General features: G+C 36.9%; 2 long non-coding RNA genes across 3 annotated transcripts in view; one reads left to right on the top strand and one right to left on the bottom strand.

The window, feature by feature from the left end:
- LOC141986959 (uncharacterized) overlaps nucleotides 1-11,821 on the bottom strand; it is a 72,116-nt gene extending 60,295 nt beyond the window's left edge. For both annotated transcript variants that reach the window (XR_012639410.1, XR_012639411.1), the window contains exon 1: nucleotides 11,646-11,821. This is a non-coding gene — a long non-coding RNA (uncharacterized LOC141986959). The remainder of the gene's footprint in view (nucleotides 1-11,645) is intronic.
- Nucleotides 8,117-15,848, top strand: LOC141986953 (uncharacterized). Its single transcript, XR_012639409.1, has 3 exons — nucleotides 8,117-8,309; nucleotides 10,082-10,188; nucleotides 14,479-15,848. It is a non-coding gene; the product is annotated as an uncharacterized LOC141986953 (long non-coding RNA).
- The last annotated feature ends 4,078 nt before the right edge of the window (nucleotides 15,849-19,926 follow it).

The following is a 19,926-nucleotide window of genomic DNA, read 5'->3' on the forward strand; positions in this document are numbered from 1 at the left end:
CAGCAAATCCTATTTTCCCATTATCAGATCCTACAGTTAGCCCATAATCAAAGTTCAGGTTATTGCATGGGTTCACTTGAACTTGCTTGTTTCAAGGAACGAGAAGTAAGACTAGGAACTGTATGGTTTGGACTTGAAATTCACCTTAAATTGTAGCCTAATAGAGATACAGCAACGAAATCCACAAAAAAGCTTTGATGGGGAATTTGTGGACGCAAAATATGTTCTAACATACCACTGCTGGTTCGCAAAACCAGCATTAACTAAAATAAGTAATTTTGTGGTTTAAGTCAAGCATTCCTTATCCCTCTATTCACTATGTTCCTGTAGATTAATGGGAGAAGCATCAGTATTTTGCACAGTGTGCATTCACTGAACAATTGGACCACCAGGTTAGGGCTTCTTCACTGTATTTTCACATCAGTGAGACACTCAAAGGAGTTCCAGATTACGTCTGTCTTCGACTCCACCCACAAGAGTTCACTCTGAGTTGTAGACATTTATCTGACATGACTGATAAATTTGGGTGATTATTCTCCCTCTCTCTGGAGATCCACATTGATCCTAGCAACTGTAGATCAATTGAATAACATAAGACACATGGACAGCTAAGAGAGTCAGAAAAGCAACAGTGGTTTAAAAGCTCCTCAGTCAGCTGGCAGCTGAGAGTGCAGCTAACTTGAACTTTGTTTAGATAGATATCTGCATTCCTCAATAGATACATACAGGCCAGGCCTCAATTTCCATTATTGAATGTATAAAAGTATATACATGAAAGTTGTGTGCATAATTGTTATTGTAATAGCACACAAAAAATCAGAAGTCTAACTGGCCGTTTGCTCATGTAGTTACCACATGTCTGGCAATTGTAATTTTGTATAAAATTATGAAGTTCTGGGACATAATTTTTAGTGGTTAAATCCTAGAGGTGGGTCTATTATCAAAACACCTGGGGCACAGCCCTATTCAGAAAAAAATTAAAGTTAAATCTTATTTTTAATTCTGATGGCTGTATTGAGTGACACAGCACTTCTTTATTCCTCTTGAAGAGTCCATGTGGGGCAGCTGTCCTGGTGCCTCAAATTTTTTATCATGCTTTCCAATAGGGGTCTCCAAAGTAGCAGCAGCAACATGAAAGACACCCGCATGTCGCTGAACAGTCATAACGTAGGACTAAGATGCATTCAACAAGGGCCAACCTTGTCTCAAGGAATATCCACAGAACCTCTGTGACCTGCACCCTCACATTTGTCATGCTTTGTCTGGGCTCTACAGACAGGGAGGCAAAATGGAACACTGTGAGGGTCCTCTCCTTTAAACTGTGGCCACCCAAAGTCCATAATTTCTCTCTCTGCTGACTATAGGTAGTAATTGAAACTTGGGGAGGGATGTCGGGGAGGTGCTGCCTCCACAACGTTCCTTGTTCAAGAAGAAGTTGGAGGTTCCTCCCTGGCTGATTCATAGCTGGGGAGAGAAGAATGAATGGGATACATGGCGCAAAGACAGCCTCCCCAGCTGACACTTCTGAAACAGGTGTCATCAGGAGTAAATTGCCCCCTCTTCCCTAGGCAATTGGTGTGTGAGTGTGGGAGATAAAAGTCTATCCCATACCCAACAACCTGTTTGTTTATTATTCTTTATTGTTTGCTTGTTTATCTAGGGTGACTTACTAGATGCTAGTCCTCTCCTTCTCTTTCTGTGCCCACTCCCAGGAGCTCTGCAGAGTTTATTATAGTCACAGGTCTAGAGTAAATGGCCCCTATGTACAGGCTGAAAGGAGCACTATGTGTAGAGGGCTTTTCTAATGGACTGGTAGCTCATTTGCATGAGTCCTTCCCACCATCCCACCTCTATAAAGTTATGAGGGTTCCAACTGCAGAATGAGCTTTGTTCATCTTTCACAGTGGGCCCAATCCCTTTGCACTTTGGGACTGGCCAATATGGTGTGGACTCTGGCTACATGTCAGTAAGATGCTGAGGTGCCCCTCACTGCTGGGTATCAGAAGGTCAGGATTGGGCCTTTAACGTGCTCATGTGCAGCTGAAGAGAGTTACTGCAACCCACTTACTGGATGACCTCAATCTGCCACTACTATACCCTGATATAGCTAAAAAAGGCACTCGATGGGAGATCAGATTAAATGACAGAGCCCCAGTAGTTTGAGAAGGAGTCCTATACTTATAATAAAAGTGGGCTCTTAATTCTAACAACTGATGTAGTGGGTTGCCTAGTTCTGATAAACAAATTCCAACTGCTGCATATTTTATATATATAAAACAATACAGAGAGAGAAATGAGGGAGAATAATTTAGAGATTGATCCTAGCTTGTGGAAACTATGTTTCTCTACATACAGTATACTGCAAAGTCAGTTACTAACTAGTTACTTGTGTAATGCTTATTTTTTTATAAGGCCCGAGGTATAAACATTAAAAGCTATGATGTTAATTTTCCATTGTTAATGTCACCTTTTTAATATCTGCACTTTATTGTATAATTGTTAGAACATGATGAGCTGTCTACTGTCCTCAGTTCGTTACACAATTTCTATAGACATAAATGGGAATTCTGCTTACAGCCTAAGGACAATATATGGCCCTGTGTCTTTAAACTCCTGCTCCATTCCTGAAAGAGCTACATAAATTTACAAAAAATGTCTGCTGGTAAAATAAATGCCTGGAAAATGTAACTATATAGCAATGATATAATGTTAAATACAGTGTAAAGATAAAATTTGTTTAAAAATATCCGAATGAAGAGAGCACATGCTATTTTTGCTCACTATGACTGCTAAGTATTAAGTATTCCTCCTTATTTAATACAAATCTCTGCAAATCCTAGTCTACAGTAAGCTTTTAAAATGAAGCCATGAATACCACAGTCACTTAAAAGACGCAGTTCAGGAAACTGTGCAGGGTAGCTCTTGTGAAAACTTTTGAGACTAAGAACCTCATAATGCCAGTGAAGATTAGGATATAGTGTTTTTTTAATGTTAGCTGTTTGACGGATAAGACCCAGTATATGTTTTGAAACAAGACTTTACCAAAATGTCTGTGTGACAAAGTGTCTATACATTAACATTTTATTTGTGTGATGTCCTTTGGGCCTTCTAATTAGATGATGCCATTTATTTCTTGTTATAGTTCTATTCCTGCATACTGTGTCTTATAAGTAGTATCTTTAAAGTAATCTTTATTGTTTGAAAGCTGGAGTATAATGGTGAAGACACCTGATGGTTTCCTTGTAATACAAGTAATAATGAGAGAGCAGTTAAATGTAGGAAATCTTATATAAACTGAATTATTTCAAAAGACATGGTATCCATTCCAACCAGAGTTCATTTCATATAATGGCCTTATGTTAATGCAGTTTTCTATAAAAATTGTTATAACTTACTGATATGAATAGCTCTAAAAATTAGATATTTTAACTTCTGCTTTTTTGAGATCCACTGGTCACAGGTGGGTGTGTCAGGGAGCTGGTTACAACACCCTGATTCTCAAGCTTCCCTAGCCCTTGTGTAAGTTAGAATACCTTAATTGTGAGATTTTTAAAGGTATTTTGGCACATAAGGATACAGTTAGGTGCCTACTGGGATTTTCAAAAGCATCTATCCGCATCCTTGAAATCAATGGGAGTTAGGCACGTAGGCACTTTTGAAAATCCCACTAGGTGCCTGTCTGCATCTTTAGGTGCTTAAATACTTCTAAAATCTGGCTCTCAAGGATCATAGCCAATTGAGAATTGGGAGAGCAGAGAAGGGATCCACCCCACTTCCTCATGTTCATCCATCCCTGGGCAGGGATAGGCAGTTCACATAGGAGTTGGTTCCTGGCTTTGTGCCTTTGGAGGGTTTCCTCCCTCCCATACTGAATTCTCAGGCATGGCCAGAGTCCAGCACATTTGCACTGCTCAGATGGTTCAAATGGGCCAGAACCAAGGTAGAGACTCTGGGCTATCTCACTTATACTGGTATAAATCAGGGTAAGCCCACTGAATTCACTCTAGTGCACTGGTGTAGTACTAGTGTAAGTCAGAAGAGAATGAGGCCCGTGTATTATACTGTGTATTTATGTGTACTTTCTATACAGTGTGTATAGTAAACTATATAATAGAAGACCCCAAACACAAAAATACATAAGGATTCATAATCATTTTTGAAATATAAAATGATAGTTCATTGTCAATAGACTTGATACCAAAACACTTCTTTATTTTTGACAAATGGCTGCATTATCGGTATGTAATTAGAGCAGAAAAACATTCTAGCTCAGAAATGCTCTGTATACTTCCTACATGTTAGGAAATTTCTGTCCCACTTACCTTTTCCATTATTTCCCAAATGACTCATGTGGTTCCCGTTTCACTATTATCACTTTATCGGCCAGTCTGATGTTTGAAGTATATAGTTGTAGTGCTTTGAATAATGTACATATTACTTACACAGGGTGCCGAGTTTTATGGGAACAGCAAGGGATACTGTGTTGGGATACTAAGAGTATTCCAAGGGGAATCTATCACACTGTAACTCTTTAATACTAATTTCAGATCAATGATAATACATTTAATAACTTAAGCCTTAACTTTGCCATTGAATCCATGCAAGCAGCCCACGCAGAGCCCGTTAAAGCCAGTGTGGTTCTGCATGAAAGGAAGTGTTCTCTTACATGGATCTTTTTGCAGGATCAGGCCCTTATTGATGGATTTTAGACGTAAAATTAGAAAAGCAGAGGTAAGGTAAAAGGAATAGTCTTTAGGCAAGCAGCCACATTTACTTGTGGGCAAGAATTTCTAATGTAAGTAAGGGTTTGCTAGATTGTTTCCAACATTTGTAAACTGCATCAAGATACTAAGATGCTACTGCCTCATTTTGCTAGCATTTTGCAAAATGACTCTGCTTGGATATTTTGTATTGTGATGTTCACTTGTAGGTTACAGTCTACTGATAAAATGTCTTCCATGGCTTTGAATCAGAGAAGATTCCCCCCCCACTCACCTTTATGGGATTATATTTACTCATTAGCTACATTAGCTATACGGCAGACATTTTAGAATGTAACATCGGATTAGGGTGACCAGAGAGCAAGTGTAAAAATTGGGACTTTTTTTGGTGGGGGCAGAATAGTTGCATATATAAGACTAAGCCCCAAATATCGGGATGTCTGGTCACCCTGTATATGATCCAATTCAATATTTCTTGCACAAGAGAATCTCCAACTGACTCTTTTCATACAAGGAATACTGAGTTGGACCTGTATCATAACTCAATCACTTCTTGTTTGTCTGCCATGAGTGCATATGAAAAGAACATAGCCACTTCTATCAGGTCTGTCATCCAAGAATCTTAGCACAATTTACAATACATTAATTACTTGTGCCTAGCTCACAGAGATCTCTGTGAGATAGCTAGATATTATCAGGCCTATTTTACAGAATTGTAAAATGAAGCAGAGAGAAGTTAAGTGACTTGTCTAAAGTCACTCAGTGAGTCAGAGACACAGTAGAAATAGAACATGAGTGTCTTGACTACTGGTCTTCTGCTCTAGATAAAAGTCCAGTGGAGAAAATTAAGGTTAATAATTTTGAAAAGTACTTTTTATGCTGAATACATAAAATGACTGTATCTAAGGGTGGGTAGGTCAACTAGTCATAGGATAAATAGCCTTTGTAGCCAAATCATCATTTTAAATCTAGCAAAGAAAATGCATATAAAAATAGTTTTCTGCAGTTTAAAAAATGGTTTTAAATAGTTATTCCATTTTCCAGTTTTCAGAGGTATTGCATTAAATGAGAAACCTCAGTCAGTAGCCCCTGCATATGCCTGTTTCTGGTGTTAATTATCTTTTGTTTGCTCTTGATAATCCTGAGGTTGGTATGCAGATAATGAAGGCTGCAGAATCAACTCAAAGTGTAAAAAACAATGGCATTGTCAATTCTGCATCACAACACTTTATAAATTATGAATGTTATCCACATTAAGGAGATTGGTAGACTTTTAAAATTACTTCCATGAATAGATTAAATTACAAGTATTATTACATTTCATTTTATTAAGTGCATCTTGGTAGTTATTAAAGCAAATGAACATGTTCTCTCAATTACATAATAACATTAGAACTAAAATTATGCACAGACACTCCCAAATGCATAATGTAGCATTGTATATTAATCACCCCAAACAATATTTTTCAGTTTATATGAAGACAATTATTACCTGTTGAACAATAACATTGTTACTGGTTTATTAAAATTCAGTTCAAATAATTATTTTTTTGAAAAAAATCTTTGATTCTTTTTGGATATTTTACTAATTTCAGCTCTCAGAAAAATGTAAGAGACTTTTAATTATTGTCTTTTAGTAGTCTAATTGTAATAAGATAACTTTATCATATATTGGACTTTTAAATATGTTGGGTAAGACAATACAACATGCACTCAGTATGTGTTAAGGCAATCTAAAAGACTGTTAAGTTTATTTACTTTTTAGCAAGTAGTAATTATTTGCATCATTTGTTTTTAAAAGTTACATTTATCCCTCTTAAACTATTTTCAGACATCAAATATATATATATAGTTGCTACAACTACTGTAAGAAAAAAAACCCCATGCATTTTATGTGCATGCAATAATATTATATTTTTTAGGACAGCAACTAAATGAACACAAACAGAAAGGATCTGATTCTTCATCCATTTAAATAAATGGAAAAACTCCCATTATATTGAATGGGAGCTGGGCTGGGCTATAATCAATATAGAACTGTTGTTACATTTATGTAGTCATGTTGGACACTTGGATAGCAATTTAACATCAAGATTTTCAGCACCTTCTTTTTGCGTTCTCAAATTTAGGTTGTGATATCTTATGTGTATACATCATTGTGGTAGCACTTAATATGGTTCTAATTTTATTTTGGATGACTACATAACTTTATCTCAATAGGTGTGGTAGTTCTTATACTTTATTCTAATTAGTAATGAGGAATTTCTAGGGAACACTGCAAGTACTGAAGTAACATTATTTTTGTAAGGTGATTGGCAAGTTTTTTAAGCATGATCACTCTGTGCAATCATTTGATCATTAAAAAAAAGGTTTTTATTTTATTTTACAATATTAGTAGTTTTCCTTCTAGACAAGGCAGGGAACATTCTCATTTACTTCTGTTAAGCTTTTCTGAAATTAGTTTGTATTTAACATAGTAGTTGTTAATATCATTGTCAGCCTGTGTCACTGTACAAAATGCTTCTGCTCTTTGGGTTGATGATTTTTGGATGGTAATTAATGACTCATCATTAAGATAACAAAAATAAATCAGAGATGCCTTTGGATTATTTATATTAAGTACAGATCACAGCCAATAAATCTGCTTTGAAGCCAAATGCATTAATCTGAATTTGTGAGTCAAAATATTAAAATGCTAAGACATATCTCCTTTATCATATGAGTCTTAAACATGCATTATGATCCGCTTGATTCAGCAAGAAGATTATTTAAATGTGCAAAATTATGTATTCCTAGAGAATGTGAGAAAGCTTCTTATTTTTCCATGGAAATATTTTCATGTATGCACCTTTACCACAGACAGACAGTAATGAATACACTACCTCTAAGTATTTAATTGTGCTTCAGACTTTTTAAAAAACAACTTTTTGTCATGTATTTTGTCTTTTTCCTTTCCAGTGATTGTAGAAGGTTGAATTATTCTAAACTAAATTAATTAACTAAATTAATTCAAAGGATGCCTGTGGAAATATATCTAACAGTGAATATTTAGAATCAGTAAACATTCTAATTGGTTACTTTATTAAAACATTTAGTCGTGTAATTAAACACTGTTTATGTTAGCAATGTGTTGAAGAACATGAAATGAGGAGGTGATCTTTTCTGGCCTAATGTTATTAACTAAACAAAGTAAGTTAGACTCTTTCTCATCATTATATCAGATTATAAATGCATGAGTAGACATTGACATATATGTTGAGTTGGCAAAATAAAAAGCCTTTTTAGCTCCAATTAGTTCTCACTTAAACTGTCCCAACAATGGTGTCAGGCATACAGCACCACTAAGTTGTCTTTAAACCTGCCTAATTTCCTTAATTCTTCCTTTCACTGTTAATAAAAATTCAGACATGAAAGTGTTAACATTTCCTTTGAAATTACTCCTATTTAAGAAGAAAAATCATATTGCTTTCTTAATCTTTCTAATTCTATTCTCATAAGATGATCTTGGATTTGTTCCTTTAACACTGACTCTTAGCACAGTCCTGATTTCTGTATTAATGAATTGAGAAGATGGCACGAGGCTCTTAGGTAAGTGCTATAAACTCACTCATGTGAATTTGTAGTAAGAGATACCATTTATAAAGAAGAAATAGTATTTTGTTCATTCTTACATCAATGTTACTTTGAACGGTAATTAGTTAGATATTATGTAGTTAGCACACAAAAGATCATGTAGTAGTTTGCAATCTGCCTTTTGATCATCACAAGAAAAATTTCTACTGGGAAATGAAAGCCAGACATAATTCACTAAAATTACACTGAATGCCCTTTAATCAATACAGATAAATCTAGTGTTTGTTGTTAAATCGATCTTCTCCTTTATAGAGATACACTGTCTTGATTGTTTTAGGGATAATTATTTCACTGGGAATTTTTATGATGATTAGCAGAAACTAGACAACAGTAAAGTTGACTCAGATCCATTGAAATACTGTGGTTTAGAGTGCATTTGTCTCTTTTGGTTTGAAGCTTAGGGATATCAATACTGATTTATATCATTTCATGCAATGATGTTTTCCTGAAACAAATGGAGTGAAGCTGATTTCATTTCAGAAATGAACAGCCTCTGTGTTTGTTTTTTCTTTTATAAAATTGTCAGCTCTTGCCAATATAAATATTCACTGGTGCAGACTTTCCCTTCCTGCTTTTATCACTTAACCTGATTCCTTGACATAGATCATTTTGAAAAAGTCCAGATAAACTTTGGTGAAATATAAAAATGTTTAGACTAGAAAGACAAAGGTTGAACTAAAGGCTTACTTAAAGTGGTGTTGCTGAATTATTCCTACACATATAATAATACAACTAAAATATCAAAGATTTTAAAAAGTCAAAAGTTTTCCATTTCAGTTTCCATTTGTAAGTTAAGATACATATATGTTTGTATGATTTTAACAAATCATCCATTGCAATCCAGTACAGCAATTAAACATATAGCCTAGAGAGAGAGAGAGAAATGAGTTTTAATATAATGAATTAGAATTTAAATGCTCATAACACCCTATTTGGAATGAAATTAAACTGTAGCACACTACTTAGAAAATATACTGTACTCAATTTTTGGTTAAATAATAAAACACATAATATTTATGTGAATGAATAAGTGGATAAGAGATATGGGGGCTTATAATTTTGCATAATATATTCAGTCATTCAAACTTTTCATTAATAAGGATATGGGAAATTACGTAATTTATTGAATATCCTGACTAGAGTATTTTTTTAATACAAGAACTGAAATTGGCAACAGTTCTACTTCTATGCAAAATGCTATAATTCTCTAACGAACCACATAATAAAAAAGTGTTGGTTTTTTTTAAATTATCATTAAAGCCTAATGTCTAATACTAGGTGTTTCTTTCATTTAACATCAATTTCAGTGCTGTGTGCTTTTAAATGGGCACTTAGTATTATTTCTTAACACATTTTATAGTAACAAGGAAATAAAGTTTTTAGCATGTATAAGCAGAAAGCATATTCTGTAATTGCTTATTAGCTGACTGCTCTGAAAGTGAAAATTTAGTTTAAATGATCACTTCAGAAACATAGCATTCTCTGTATTTAATATTGTTTGTGGTGTTCACTAGAAAAATTCTACAGCTATATGGAAAAAAAGTTGTTTTGGCAAATTGAAATGAGTGGCAAGAGCAATAGAATATTGAATATTATCTTTTAAAACTAAAATCCTCTATTCTATTAGGTAATTGGTACATACTTACATCAATAAATGGTATCTATTAACTATGAAAGCCTAAATTTTCTTGTTAGAATTGTAACTTTTTGTTTATCTTGCTTTGCAGAATAAGGAATTTCTCATATAAAAGATTGTGACTTTAAGTAACTTGTAGAGAATTATACCTAAGAGTGTCTTAGATTTTAAAACACTGCTGCCGTGTTGTTTACCATGGTAAGTAAAACCTAAGAACAAGTGAACTGAATGACCACCGTAATGACTTCTAATGATGGCAGTGGAGAAAATATATTGACAAAGTATGTGATGATATTAATACCCCTCATCATGCTACAGCCATGTTGCTTTACAGGCTATGTATGGTATTGTTGTGAGACTGGAATTTGTAAAATGTACTTCCATATTTGATGTACTACATTTGCCCTAGCACTGTGTACACTGGAAGGCTGCAATGTAAATCCTTCCTTAATTGCTATGACATACATATAAATGAAATTAAAATATATGCAGTTCAGTTTGAAAATTGAATATCTGTTAGAGGGTAGAAAAACATTTGTAATTCAGCAGTAAGTTTGTTAATGAAAAGCTTATTTTGTATGGTCAGTACACAAATGCTGTAAATGTGCATATTACAGCCATAAATCATTTCTATGGGTGGTATGGCATTCTATAAATTTTCACTGTACAACTTCACTCAGAATTATTTATAGAGATGCACATGTCAATGGTTACTTTTTCTCCTGGAAAAGTGATAAGGGTAGAAGATATGCTTTGAGGTCACAGGCCACGAGTAACCTTATACATATTAACAATTCTGCTATATATCAGTGGTCCAAGATTTCAGCAGTCTCTGGAACATTAAATCTTCCATCATTCTCATTCTTACTGGGTTTGCTTCTGCTGAGGTTTAGTGGAATTATAAACACATGAAAATATGCAGAATATATTTCTGATTTGAAGTGATTATAATGTGATGTTTCTGCACTGCAGCATTCATAATAAAGGAAATGTGATGTATCAGTGCAATATGACATCTCAAGTAATCTTAACAAGTAAGCAGTATAAGACAAAACATGTACTTTTTTACATACTTTACTTAAAGACACAGGACAAATGGATTTATCCCTGTAAACTTTTAAAATTCTTTTACAACAGACATTGCCTTCAAGTTTTCAAATCTTCCTAGTTTTCAGGCACAGTTTTGTCAAATGAAATATCTAACATTTGTTAAGTTCTCCCTTACAAATAAAACAATAATATCCCAAGTAAGTAGCTACAGTTTTTAATCTATTGATCATTTTGAGCACCAAAGAAGATGACTGACAGTGAGCAACATTTACGTGACACCCTTGAACATTTCACAGAGACAAGTTGATATGAGTTTGTATAAATACTAATATTAAGCAGAATTAGCTTTGGAAAAAATAAAGAAATTGTACTGAGGTGAAAATTGTCACTGTCAGGAGAAATGAAGTTATATCAGAGAACAAGTGACATACAATTTTCTCTAGAGTGTTTTTAATAAAAATAGCTTTTCTTTGAATATTTTGAAGTCAAACATGAGAGGCAATCTGTGCGTTTGTCAGAGTTTGAGAGTGTGAAAAATTGCTGCCTTAAATCATTTAAGCTGAAAAGCAACTTCTTCCTGCTGAGATAATTTCACATTGACTTACCGTGCAAGCCCTTCAGGCATTCCCAGCTCTGAGCAGAAGTTTTCAAGGTAAAAACATAGAGAGAGAACATGGGAGAAGCTGGGACAAGGATCAGCAGCAACTCCAGGCGTTCAGGCAGATCTGACTTTGATTAATTAGAGAGCTACTTTTCCATTTCCACATGTACTGCCTGATGGAAAGGTAGAGTGGACCGGGATACACAAACTTGGAGTTGACTCTGTTAGATATCAGCAGGTTTTGACATCCTCTGTAGAGCTTGCAGGATATCTGCTTAGGAAGACTAAATTACTGGAGCGCACTTTTAATTTATTCATTCCCCTAATGCAGAGGAATTGTCTGAACTGAAATAGATTTGATTTTCGTCTGTGAATAACTCAGTTACTGTAAATGTTTATGTTACGTGAACAGGCAACTACAGTATTGCATAATGAAGGATCAGTTATTTGACTGTTTTGTCTTTTATGTGAGTTTGTAATTAGTCCATTTCGGGTATATAAGGGATGTTAAATATCTTAACATCAATATGTTTTCAGAGTGTGTAGGGCTTTTTTGAAAATGTATGTTTACGCTTCCTCACAATATAATTTGTAAAACTTGGCTTATTAGCTTTCCACGAGATTCCTTTTTAGGTTAACCTTTATGAAAAGTCTAAATTCAGATAAAAATGCGTGCTCCCATTCTTATGATAAACTAATTTCTGGAAAAATAAAAATATTTGGAATTCTTGATTTTCAAAAACGCTTGCTCAAATAGCTTTAGAGTTAATAGCATTTTAAAAAGTCAGTTTAGAAGACATGCATGCTCTTACATATACACAAATCTGTCTCACCTAAAATCTGAACTTTCTTCTTCAAACCATTCTTTTATCTGTTATAGTTTTGTACTAGTTACACCTGCCACAGCCAATCAAGTATGGTGCTGAATGCCACCTGAGAGGTGCTGAGCCCAAACAACTCTCAGTGAAGTCAGCACCAGGCTGGATCAGGCATTATGAGTGTATCACTAGTGTGTTAGAGTTTTGTTCACCAGTTCACAGAACCATTACTTTTTAATAAGTTTTCTATGATTTATTCTCATTATAATATGTTGTTGATACACAGGACTTCTACTGATTCTTTTTTAAAAAAAACATTGTTATACAGGAAATTTGTGTCATGACAATATTGTTTTCATGACTGACTTTTACTATTGTTTTCCATTGAAGATTCCAACCCATATTAGGCTCTGTGGCTGCTGGCCACATTTCTTTGGTTGCTCTTGATTCAAGGGAACACTTCTGCATTCATATGCTTATTCAGGTATTATGTGGTCACCAGTCATTGCTGCTGGACTCATGAGAATTATATTGAGGAACTTATGAGCCTGCTCAATGACTCCCTCTCTCAGGGTTTTCATGTCAGAAGAAAATTCTTCTGCATATGAGCTGGGAAAGAAATTGACAGGAGACACAGCCCAAAGCAACTGCATCGTGTGACTTTCTTTGTCTGCTCCACCATGGAGATGAAGAGGGGCCACTTAGCATTTATCACAACTTTATCACAAAAGTTGATAAGGAGCACTCCAAAACAGACAAAGGAGGTTTTGGTAATTGTAAGGAGCTGGTGAGAGTATTTACTCCAGTTTTAGGGATGTAGAAGTTCCCCAAGGTTGCTCACCTTGGAAAAGAGAGAGAGATTGGCTCCCAAGTACAGGGAGTTCCATAGTTGTCCTCTGAGTGTCCTCCCTCCCAGTCATTGGTTACATCAAAGCAGGAAGCTGGAAGATTTCAGACTAGACATAGGGTGCACATTTTTAACAGTGATTTACCATTGCAACAACTCACCAAGGTTTGTGGTGGATTCTCCATTACTGGAAATTTTAAAATCAAGATAGGATGTTTTTCTAAAAGATACATTCTGGTTCAAACAGAAATTAGTTCAGGGAAGTCCTGTGACCTGTGTTGTACAGCAGGTCAGATTAGATGATCACAATGGTTCCTTCTGGCCTTATACACTATGAATCAGGATGACTATTTCCTTGAATAGGAGCCCCTATCCATGATTTGGTGTCATGATCCTTGATATTTCAGGGTTTGAATGGTTCAAAAGGCCACCAATGTTTACTGGTGCTTGGTCCTGAGAGGCCAAATTCAGAGGTGGTAGGTAAGGTGATGGTTAGATTAGTCTTGCTTAGATTCGGCTGGACTGCTGTAGACATGCTTACGGGTTGATAAATGGGTGTAAGTAAGTTAAAGGATGAAAAGATAGAATGTGTATAAACTGTTAATTGTTTTTCTTCCTACCTTCCTTTCTTCTGCCCATGGCAATGGTACACCAATATAGACTCCCTTAAATTTGCTGGACTCATTTAGTGGTGATGTATAAGTGGGGAGGGCAAGAGAAAAATTACACATTGTAAGTGGGAATAAGTGAGTGAGTATAAGATAGTCCAGAGGGAGCCTAGTGTGACATACACCTTGTGAAGGCTGGAAAAGGTATAATTTACACTGACTTAGACTCCTAGACTTATTTAGACTCACCTCTGAATTTTCCCTGTGGACTTCAAGTAACATAAAATACATAAATGAGTTGGTTACAGTGTATATTTCTCTTTATAGAATGTATTTCAACAAGCAATGAGGATCTAGTCCATCACAGAGTATCCACAACTTTCCAGACCAACATATGTGCCAGACATCTGCATCGCAGTAGACCGATCTATTCAGGAGAAATTTCAACCCAGTAAAGAATCAGAAACCAAATCAAACCACACCTGAGATGTGAAAAATAGTGTTGTCTGAGTGCATACTCTGCTTGAGGTCAGTAACAAAGTATGTGCTTGTTATAATCCACAGGTGAGAATTCAGGAGCAAAGATTGGGGATGTCTTTCCCAGGAAGATGTGCATTATTATGGCTGAACCTGCCCAATGCTGAGAGCAATTTTCAGAAGAGTTACCCCATAGATATTGGCTAAAGAAGATTGAAACTGGAGAGGGAGTCTCACCACACCAACCTATATGACAGTGCTACCACCCCAGGAATAAAGAGTGTTCTTCCAAGGTGAAGAGGGGAGATCTCCCACTCCTTTTAACAGAGTAGCTTTCCTTTACTTTAAACCCTGTCAACACAGAATTTGGCCCATCAGTCCCCTGACATGGGGTAAGGTGGGGGAAAACTAGATTGAAATAAAAGGAGATTGACAGGGTTGATTTCCTTCCTGATTCTGATTGCCACCACCAACTACTGGAGTAATGAAAGTTATTTGTGGTGCTGCAATAATTCCCAATATTTCTGGTTTAAATGATTGTGCTATATGGTAGAATCTCAGCAAACAAGTTGAGAACAAGACTGGAAATGTGTTTTAGAGTGGTGTAGTGTACAAGTAGCTCATCAGAAATCTCTGCTCATTATTTCTAGGTATTTGTTTTCATGTTCCACTGAATGATCATTTAAGAGAGTGTACTTGGGTTGATGCCTGTAGGGAGGAGCAAATGAATATGCAAATAATAATAATGTACGTGATGAGATTTTACTGTTTGAATATCAATATGCTAGATATTTTACTATATGTTGTCATAGTGTAGGACCAGCTGATCACATTTCACTGAGTATTTCTATAAAAACAGTTTTGTGATTTACTGAAGGTCAAATGTACACATACACACGAGCATGTATTAAAGCTGTGTAAACCATTTTCCACATAACAGACAGCTGGCACAATTTTGCCAGAAAAGCTGACACTTATGAATGAAAAAATAAAGCAAACAGAAACCTGTTACCTGGGAGGATAATGGGACAGCTTCAGAGCATGGAGTAAATTCTGCTTGTCTTGACATGGAGACACTGGCTGAATTTTGTCCACGAGATGTTAGCAACGTTCAGATTCCTCATGGGAAGAGTGGGGAGAGGGAAGGGCACTCAGTGGGGGAGTAGGGTCTTTTAGCACATATGGAAAAACACACATAGAAACACACAGTACCCCTGTAACAGAGTTTGAAAGCAGGGACTTTTCTTGAAAATAAAAATAATGCACACAACATTCGTTTGTGTTGGTGGGAGAGAGAATGCAAGGAAGATGGAGGGGCGGATTGGAGCCTGCGAGTGATAGCAACAACCACCAAATGAGGGATAGAGAAACAAAGAAGGAAGGAAAGAGCAGAGATAAAAGCTAGGGCAGATGTTGTTCAGTCATTTTTCAGAGTAGCAGCCATGTTAGTTTATATTCGCAAAAAGAAAAGGAGTACTTGTGGCACCTTAGAGATGAACAAATTTATTTGAGCATAAGCTTTCGTGAGCTACAACTCAAGTGAGCTGTAGCTCACGAAAGCTTATGCTCAAATAAATTTGTTCGTCTCTAAGGTGCCACAAGTCCTCCTTTTCTTTTTGTTCAGTCATTGTAAAAGCTGCAGCACTAGCTAAGGTCAGTGCCTGAAGCAGCAGTGTCAATAACTACAAGTATAATAGAAGTAATGGAGCTGTAATAAGCAGCACCTTCTTCATGTCTTCTGGCCTAGCCAAAGCCAGTAGCAGAGGCATCTACTAAAGAGCCAAGAGATCTTCTACATATAACTAAAAGAGTCCTCTCTGCCAAGCACTCCACTCACACTCCATGGGCTGTTCCCTACAGCTACCAATACCTAGTGTATAAGAACATAAGAGCATAAGAATGGCCATACTGGGTCAGACCAAAGGTCCAGTATCCTGTCTTCCAACAGTGGCCAATGCCAGGTGCCCCAGAGGGAGAATGACAGAATAGGTACTCATCAAGTGATCCATCCCCTGTCACCCATTCCCATATGAGTTAATCACTGAAAGACTCAGAGAAATCACACACTGAGTCCAATGGTTTTGGTAGCCTCTATTTAGAGCCAAATCATTGATGTCTTTTTCACACAAGTAGTCCCATTTATTAAGGATGAGTGTGTAAAAATGTATTTGTTATGCATGTAACCTTAGGCAATCACATTTCAAAATGCTGGCCTATGTGACTTGCTTAAAGCTACACAGGGAGTGTGGCAGAGTCAGCAACATAAACTGTGGGTCTAATTCAGAGGTGATATGTAAAGGAGTGTAAATTAGACTCCTTTACAGTAACTTGTGCTCCCTTAAGCCAATTTACAGTAATGCTACTGGTGTGCAAGGGAGTCTGAATTAGAATAATTTATAAGCCAAGTTGCTGGAAGAAGGGTCTTGCCACTACAGATGAGACCTCCCTATGACCACATCCCTCACAGTAATGGCATCGCTGCCTGCCTGAAGTATCTACAAGAGAATGAGCAACCCTCAGAAATCCACTCCAAACACATTGCCAAAATCATCAATTTCAGCCTCACTCATAACTTTACATTTAACAACAAACACTTTGTCCAAACCATGGGAACAGCCAGGAGTTCTAGGATGTCTCACCAATACCAGCCTCTTCGTGGGCCACCTCAAGGAACAATTTCTGGGAAAATGCACCATGAAACCAGTGATATACCTGACATCCATTGATATTTTCATTCTCTGAACAGATGACCTAAACTCCCTCCTGGATTTCCATCACAACTTCAACCACCACCACCCTCCATCAAATTTTCTAAAATACTCCAGCAGCAGCATCAACTTCCTGGACATTGTGATCACCTTCAGCAACAGAACCCTATAGACAACTATATACAAGAAACTCACAGATCGTCATACTTACCTCTTCAAATCCAGTAGCCACCTCAGTCACCCCAAGCAGAGCTGATGCTAGTCCATTGGGGGCCCTAAGTAGGAATATAATAAAAAGTGGATAGGGCCCCCCTGTGAGCTGCCTGGGGCCCTAAGCAATTGCTTAGTCTGCTTATGCCTAGCACTGGCTCTGACCCCAAGAAATTTTAAATCCACAGCCAGGCACACAGATACCGCAGAACATACTCCAAAAAGAAAGTCTGGGATACACACCTTAGAATAATAGAATATCAGGGTTGGAAGGGACCTCAGGAGGTCATCTAGTCCAACCCCCTGCTCAGAGCAGGACCTAATCCCCAACTAAATCATCCCAGCCAGGGCTTTGTCAAGCCTGACCTTCAAAACCTCTAAGGAAGGAGATTCCACCACCTCCCTAGGTAACCCATTCCAGTGCTTCACCACCCTCCTAGTGAAAAAGTTTTCCCTAATATCCAACCTAAACCTCCTCCACTGCAACTTGAGACCATTACTCCTTGTTCTATCACACTTAACACACTTGAAACCATCTTTACTAAGGAAGAAGCACTCCACCAGAGTAAGAGTAGATCACATCATGGAACAGGCCATCCAAATACCCCCAACAGAACCTGCTTCAATATGGGCGGGGGGGAACAAAGCCACTAAATGCACATCCCAATTTGTCTCCCCCTACACTAGAGTATGGGGATATCATCAAACAATTACAACCCCTATTCCATGGGGACCACATCCTGAAATAAATCTTTCCCAACCCCCCTCTTCAGGCATTCAGACAACCCTCATCACCAAAAGCAAGTTCCCCACATAACAGCACCCACCAACTCAAAGCAGTGCCAAACCCTGCCAGAAACACAGGTGGAAAAGCAGAAGCCATATCTCCACTTCTACGATTACCACCAGTACCCTTACAACACACCTTTCAAGATCAACATGTCCTACATATGCCTATCGTAACATGTGTTCCTCAACCAGTGCATCAAATGTCTCAATAACTATGTGGGTGAAACCAGACCAAGCACTATGCTCTCAAAAGAACTCACACACAAAAACTGATAAAAGACAAAAACACCAATCATCTGTGGATGAACACCTTTCACAAAGCAATCACTCCACACTGACCTAGCAGTTCTTGTCCTCAAAAGAAATCTGCACAACACCTTCAAAAGATGAGAATGGGAACTTAAATTCAGAACTCTACTGGCCACTAAAAACCATTGACTTAAAAGAGACACTGCTTCTATGGTCCATGATACACCTTGTAATACGTCCTGCTGCCTACTAACCTCCATTGTCCTATGACTGCAGACGAGTTCACTGACCACTTCATTTTAAGGGCTCTCCTACAACATGTGACCCCCTTATGCTTAACAAGATGTCTGCTTACCTTCTTCAGACCTGAGGAAGAACTCTCTGAAAGCTTGGCCCTTCCACCACCAGAAATTAGTCCAATAAAAGATATGACCTTACCCACCTAGTATAAAAAGGTGTAAATTAAAGTAGGATGGGGACATCCTACTTTAATTTACGCCTTCTTGTACTCTACAGAATTACACCAGCTAATATTCATTTACAACTAAGTATAAATAAATTAAAGAAGTCTATGTGAGGGTCTTTAAGATATACATTACACATTACCCCTGAATTTCGCTCAAGAGTCCTGACTGCTAGTCCCTGATCTAATCACTACAGTTTGCTTGTGTATGGTCTTCTGCTTTTTACTTCATACATATTATGACTTTATCTAAGCCACCACAGTCTGTCAGAATGACTATACACTAAAACTACCCACTGTGTTAAAGGACAACAAATGTCCTTAGAGGTAAAGTGGCGCTTGCTTATCAAAATGCAAAATACTGAGAGGTGAAAGAAGTAAAGCGCAACTATAATATATTACTGAATATGAGACATTCAAATTCTAGTATATCTTTCTCATGTTCTGGTACCCAGAACTGAATGGCACAGCGTGATTCCATCCTCATGACAAAGACTAAAATAAGGATGGAAAATAATGCAAAGTTAGCTCCTATTTGTTAAAATCTATTGTAATCTTGTGTTCTTCGTCTGTTGTTGCACAGATGTAACGATATTTTAATCCCAGAGAATGGCTGATAGAAGCACTAATCTTAGTAAATGATCTAGTAATTGCCAGAACTCCAGGTCAGGTAGAGATTCTTGGACCCATAGCATTTGTCGTTCATGAATATTCACACATACTACCAAAAGAACTGTGTTCAGTCTGCTGTATCATGTGCAGGAAATGAATATACCATACCTTAAAGAGACAATATTAGCATTTTGCTGCACATTTGAGAAATATTAAGGATAGCTACAAAATTCCTGTGGAGAAATCCTTCAGGAGAGACATGGAAAAATGATAGCATCATCACGGAACACATACTTTGCGAATAAAGAAAATACAGGGATTCATCTTAACGCTTCGACACAAAAAGCTGGAATTTCTCAAGGTGACTTGTTAATGCACAATTCCTCTGTGTATATGTAAAAATACGCATTCTGCTCATGACATTAAATGTTAAGATTTTAAGGCCCCAATTCAGGAAAGCATCCCTATTCAGGAAAGCACTTAAATATATGCTTAAGTGCTTTC

This window comes from Natator depressus, chromosome 1, assembly GCF_965152275.1.
Source record: "Natator depressus isolate rNatDep1 chromosome 1, rNatDep2.hap1, whole genome shotgun sequence".
In the NCBI taxonomy this organism is placed as follows: Eukaryota; Metazoa; Chordata; order Testudines; family Cheloniidae; genus Natator; species Natator depressus.